Source organism: Schistocerca gregaria, unplaced genomic scaffold (assembly GCF_023897955.1).
Source record: "Schistocerca gregaria isolate iqSchGreg1 unplaced genomic scaffold, iqSchGreg1.2 ptg001063l, whole genome shotgun sequence".
Lineage (NCBI taxonomy): Eukaryota > Metazoa > Arthropoda > Insecta > Orthoptera > Acrididae > Schistocerca > Schistocerca gregaria.
The window spans coordinates 22,501-28,607 of NW_026062408.1; the positions used below are offsets into that span (position 1 = coordinate 22,501).

At 57.3% G+C, this 6,107-nt stretch overlaps 3 non-coding genes across 3 annotated transcripts in view; all 3 read right to left on the bottom strand.

The window, feature by feature from the left end:
- The window catches only part of LOC126327859 (large subunit ribosomal RNA), a 4,222-nt gene extending 2,746 nt beyond the window's left edge, over window positions 1-1,476 (bottom strand). The window contains exon 1 of the ribosomal RNA XR_007561538.1: window positions 1-1,476. This exon is cut by the window's left edge and continues 2,746 nt beyond it. This is a non-coding gene — a ribosomal RNA (large subunit ribosomal RNA).
- Window positions 1,477-1,664: 188 nt separating this feature from the next.
- On the bottom strand, window positions 1,665-1,819 carry LOC126327860 (5.8S ribosomal RNA). Its single transcript, XR_007561539.1, has one exon. It is a non-coding gene; the product is annotated as a 5.8S ribosomal RNA (ribosomal RNA).
- Window positions 1,820-2,174: 355 nt separating this feature from the next.
- Window positions 2,175-4,067, bottom strand: LOC126327853 (small subunit ribosomal RNA). Its single transcript, XR_007561532.1, has one exon. It is a non-coding gene; the product is annotated as a small subunit ribosomal RNA (ribosomal RNA).
- Window positions 4,068-6,107: the final 2,040 nt, after the last annotated feature.

Consider the following 6,107-nt stretch of genomic DNA (forward strand, 5'->3'; position numbering starts at 1 on the left):
TCTGCTTACCAAAAGTGGCCCACTTGGCACTCCGATCCGAGTCGTTTGCTCGCGGCTTCAGCATATCAAGCAAGCCGGAGATCTCACCCATTTAAAGTTTGAGAATAGGTTGAGGTCGTTTCGGCCCCAAGGCCTCTAATCATTCGCTTTACCGGATGAGACTCGTACGAGCACCAGCTATCCTGAGGGAAACTTCGGAGGGAACCAGCTACTAGATGGTTCGATTAGTCTTTCGCCCCTATACCCAGCTCCGACGATCGATTTGCACGTCAGAATCGCTACGGACCTCCATCAGGGTTTCCCCTGACTTCGTCCTGGCCAGGCATAGTTCACCATCTTTCGGGTCCCAACGTGTACGCTCTAGGTGCGCCTCACCTCGCAATGAGGACGAGACGCCCCGGGAGTGCGGAGGCCGCCGCCCCGTGAAGGGCGGGGAAGCCCCATCCTCCCTCGGCCCGCGCAAGGCGAGACCTTCACTTTCATTACGCCTTTAGGTTTCGTACAGCCCAATGACTCGCGCACATGTTAGACTCCTTGGTCCGTGTTTCAAGACGGGTCGTGAAATTGTCCAAAGCTGAAGCGCCGCTGACGGGAGCGATTATTCCGCCCGAGAGCATCCCGAGCCAACAGCGGCGCGGGTCCGGGGCCGGGCCAGGTAGGTCCGTCATCCGGGAAGAACCGCGCGCGCTTGCCGGGAGCCCGAGCGCCCAAAGGGGCGAATCGACTCCTCCAGATATACCGCCGAGCAGCCAGCCAGGACACCGGGGCTCTGCCCAACAGACGCGAACCGAGGCCCGCGGAAGGACAGGCTGCGCACCCGGGCCGTAGGCCGGCACCCAGCGGGTCGCGACGTCCTACTAGGGGAGAAGTGCGGCCCACCGCACACCGGAACGGCCCCACCCCGCGGCGAGTGGAAAGGCAACCGGACACGACCCCGCCGCGGATTGCTCCGCGCGGGCGGCCGGCCCCATCTGCCGAGGGCGGGGGCCAGTGGCCGGATGGGCGTGAATCTCACCCGTTCGACCTTTCGGACTTCTCACGTTTACCCCAGAACGGTTTCACGTACTTTTGAACTCTCTCTTCAAAGTTCTTTTCAACTTTCCCTCACGGTACTTGTTCGCTATCGGTCTCGTGGTCATATTTAGTCTCAGATGGAGTTTACCACCCACTTGGAGCTGCACTCTCAAGCAACCCGACTCGAAGGAGAGGTCCCGCCGACGCTCGCACCGGCCGCTACGGGCCTGGCACCCTCTACGGGCCGTGGCCTCATTCAAGTTGGACTTGGGCTCGGCGCGAGGCGTCGGGGTAGTGGACCCTCCCGAACACCACATGCCACGACAGGCGGCAGCCTGCGGGGTTCGGTGCTGGACTCTTCCCTGTTCGCTCGCCGCTACTGGGGGAATCCTTGTTAGTTTCTTTTCCTCCGCTTAGTAATATGCTTAAATTCAGCGGGTAGTCTCGCCTGCTCTGAGGTCGTTGTACGAGGTGTCGCACGCCACACCGCCAGCCGGCTGTGCACGCTACCGAGAAAGCACCGGTATGCGAACCGCCAGGCGACGGGCGCGCATCGCACGTTTAAGGAGACGCGGCCGGCCACACAGGCGACCACGACACTCCCAGGCGCCCGAAGCGGGACAAACGCCGCGCGCTTCAGTATACGTAGCCGACCCTCAGCCAGACGTGGCCCGGGAACGGAATCCATGGACCGCAATGTGCGTTCGAAACGTCGATGTTCATGTGTCCTGCAGTTCACATGTCGACGCGCAATTTGCTGCGTTCTTCATCGACCCACGAGCCGAGTGATCCACCGTCCTGGGTGATCTTTATCTTTTCAGTTCTCCACCGTCTCTTTCAAGACAGTTGCAGAGGCGGGACTGAGGCGTTTGACGGCCCCTGTTCCATTACTTTGTGTCCAACGGCCTGACGGCCGATGGGCGTCGTACGGCTCCACACCGGAGCGGACAGGCACTCGGGCGAAAGTCATTCAAAACCGGCGCCAGGCGCCAGGTGCCGCAGGCCAGCCGCTCCAGAGCTTCAGCGCTCGTACCACACAACAACACTTGCGCTAGTTTTGAGAGGCACGCGTGGTTCCGCACGCGGCGCACGGCTACTGCCGTACAGGTAGCGTGTTGCGCGACACGACACGCACATCGAAAGACATGCAGTCTAGTCGGTAATGATCCTTCCGCAGGTTCACCTACGGAAACCTTGTTACGACTTTTACTTCCTCTAAATGATCAAGTTTGGTCATCTTTCCGGTAGCATCGGCAACGACAGAGTCGATGCCGCGTACCAGTCCGAAGACCTCACTAAATCATTCAATCGGTAGTAGCGACGGGCGGTGTGTACAAAGGGCAGGGACGTAATCAACGCGAGCTTATGACTCGCGCTTACTGGGAATTCCTCGTTCATGGGGAACAATTGCAAGCCCCAATCCCTAGCACGAAGGAGGTTCAGCGGGTTACCCCGACCTTTCGGCCTAGGAAGACACGCTGATTCCTTCAGTGTAGCGCGCGTGCGGCCCAGAACATCTAAGGGCATCACAGACCTGTTATTGCTCAATCTCGTGCGGCTAGAAGCCGCCTGTCCCTCTAAGAAGAAAAGTAATCGCTGACAGCACGAAGGATGTCACGCGACTAGTTAGCAGGCTAGAGTCTCGTTCGTTATCGGAATTAACCAGACAAATCGCTCCACCAACTAAGAACGGCCATGCACCACCACCCACCGAATCAAGAAAGAGCTATCAATCTGTCAATCCTTCCGGTGTCCGGGCCTGGTGAGGTTTCCCGTGTTGAGTCAAATTAAGCCGCAGGCTCCACTCCTGGTGGTGCCCTTCCGTCAATTCCTTTAAGTTTCAGCTTTGCAACCATACTTCCCCCGGAACCCAAAAGCTTTGGTTTCCCGGAGGCTGCCCGCCGAGTCATCGGAGGAACTGCGGCGGATCGCTGGCTGGCATCGTTTATGGTTAGAACTAGGGCGGTATCTGATCGCCTTCGAACCTCTAACTTTCGTTCTTGATTAATGAAAACATACTTGGCAAATGCTTTCGCTTCTGTTCGTCTTGCGACGATCCAAGAATTTCACCTCTAACGTCGCAATACGAATGCCCCCGCCTGTCCCTATTAATCATTACCTCGGGTTCCGAAAACCAACAAAATAGAACCGAGGTCCTATTCCATTATTCCATGCACACAGTATTCAGGCGGGCTTGCCTGCTTTAAGCACTCTAATTTGTTCAAAGTAAACGTGCCGGCCCACCGAGACACTCAACTAAGAGCACCCTGGTAGGATTTCAACGGGGTCCGCCTCGGGACGCGCAAGCACGCCTTCGGCTCGCCCCACCGGCAGGACGTCCCACGATACATGCCAGTTAAACACCGACGGGCGGTGAACCAACAGCGTGGGACACAAATCCAACTACGAGCTTTTTAACCGCAACAACTTTAATATACGCTATTGGAGCTGGAATTACCGCGGCTGCTGGCACCAGACTTGCCCTCCAATAGATACTCGTTAAAGGATTTAAAGTGTACTCATTCCGATTACGGGGCCTCGGATGAGTCCCGTATCGTTATTTTTCGTCACTACCTCCCCGTGCCGGGAGTGGGTAATTTGCGCGCCTGCTGCCTTCCTTGGATGTGGTAGCCGTTTCTCAGGCTCCCTCTCCGGAATCGAACCCTGATTCCCCGTTACCCGTTACAACCATGGTAGGCGCAGAACCTACCATCGACAGTTGATAAGGCAGACATTTGAAAGATGCGTCGCCGGTACGAGGACCGTGCGATCAGCCCAAAGTTATTCAGAGTCACCAAGGCAAACGGACCAGACGAGCCAATCCGATTGGTTTTGATCTAATAAAAGCGTCCCTTCCATCTCTGGTCGGGACTCTGTTTGCATGTATTAGCTCTAGAATTACCACAGTTATCCAAGTAACGTGGGTACGATCTAAGGAACCATAACTGATTTAATGAGCCATTCGCGGTTTCACCTTAATGCGGCTTGTACTGAGACATGCATGGCTTAATCTTTGAGACAAGCATATGACTACTGGCAGGATCAACCAGGGAGCTGCGTCAACGAGAGCTGAGCAGCCGGCCGCCCGGGAGTGTGTCCCGAGGGCCCGCGCGAACACGCAAGCGTCCGCTCAATTATTCTGCAAACAGGAGGAGGCTGAGCTCCCCTGCACGATACACCTCGAAACCCTCTCAGGTCCCGGCGGCGCGCAGCGCCGTCCTAAGTACTTGGTCGGGTTCGAGAGAGGCGCAATCGCCCGGAGATGGGCGAGTAGACGCTTTCAGTGCGAACACCCGTGCTCCCAACTGAGCTTGCTGCTGCCGACAGAGGCCCGGGAGCGTGCTGTCGTGGCATTGCCGGCGGGAAACAACACGCGCCACCTACGGTGACCGGCAGCTCCAACGCCAGCGCCACAGAAGGGCAAAGCCCCACTTGGGTGCAGAAGCGAACTCTCCCAGCACAGCGCACGCGCCAACACGTCCGCAGAGCTGCGATACAAACCACCTGCGAGAACCGCTGGGGGCGACCGAGCAGCAGACGGCGTCGCGACGCCGAGTGCCGGGCGGCGGCGCATCCTCAACGCACACAGTCCGCAATCGGACCAGCACACTGCAGATGTCCACCGCGCTTCGCACCGGGCTCGGCAGAACCCACTTTGGCCGCCTGGCGCCGCGCGCAGGGTGCGCCGGCGCATAGCTGGGACGCCAGCCGGGCCCGTCGGCCGGCGCTCCTGCCACTGGGCGCCCCCCACCAGCCGGCTGTAGTGCGTGCGCTCACGCAGCGCGCGGCCAGCACGCCGGGCGGCCCCCCCTCACCGGCCGGGGACTGTCCCGCCAAGCCACAGCCTCGTATCGCTTCATACCCACATGGCCAACTCAGGTTCGGGGGCATGGCGGGTACCGCCGAAACAACCGGTTCATAGATGTACCGATCGTCGCTATCACCGATGCACCTGCAGCGCGAACAACCGCTCAACAACTGATTTCCAGTTCATTTGCGGATCTTTGGCAGCAAACGTATACGTCAATCTACATTTGCGAAATCTACGATTCTGGCATGCCTGCATGTTATGTGTCACGACACGCTACATCAGCCCACATACACACTGCGGCATGTACACGAGAGAACACGTGGAAGATGGTCCGCGCACGTGTGCAATGTCCCTTGCGCGGTCGACTGTCAACCGGCCTCTGTAGCATGTCGCAGATGTGGAACGCGGTCCACCGTGCTATCATGTTGTGTGGGGCAATACGATTAAATAGGAAAACCCTCGTCGCTACATCAACAGACGGCTCACGCTGATTCCCGGCAGAGGGAGGAGGGGGGGGGGGGGGGGCCAACATGCAATACTTTCGTCCGTACCTACCTACCACATGTCTGTACGGCGTACAACAGTGCAATCTCGCTGTAATGGGGAGACGAGACAAGTAGCATCGTGCACAACATATGGCCCTTATGATTCGCCATTGTAGGGCGCAGCCGGTGTACGGTCAAGCATGTGCCACATTATGTCACTCAGTACGTAACGACGGATGATCAGTGTGGGTTACGCGTACATCAGCGGACAGTCCACACAGGCCGTACCACAACGTACACTGACTGCATCGACAACCGAATGCAACTGAACAGCTGCAAGGCTCATTTCACAAACAAACGCCTGACCGACCAGCTTGGAAGGGCAGGAGGGGAGGGCGATATTCGTTCTGTAGCGGTACACCCTTCCAGTGGTTAGCGGGACTGTGTAGAAAGTACGCAACACTCGAAAGACCTTTATGTGAGGGTACGCACCATGGCATCAAGAAATACACATGACACCAGAGGATCCAAGCAGTGAACTATGTTCAGAGGGTTGCTGTTAGGCAAAGCTACATTCCTGTGACGTTACATGTGACAGTTAAGGTGCAGTGTAAGTTAGGTTAAGGTGCAGCGTAAGTTAGGTTAAGGTGCAGCGTAAGTTAGGTTAAGGTGCAGCGTAAGTTAGGTTAAGGTGCAGCGTAACTTGGGTTAAGGTGCAGCGTAACTTGGGTTAAGGTGCAGCGTAACTTGGGTTAAGGTGCAGCGTAACTTGGGTTAAGGTGCAGCGTAACTTGGGT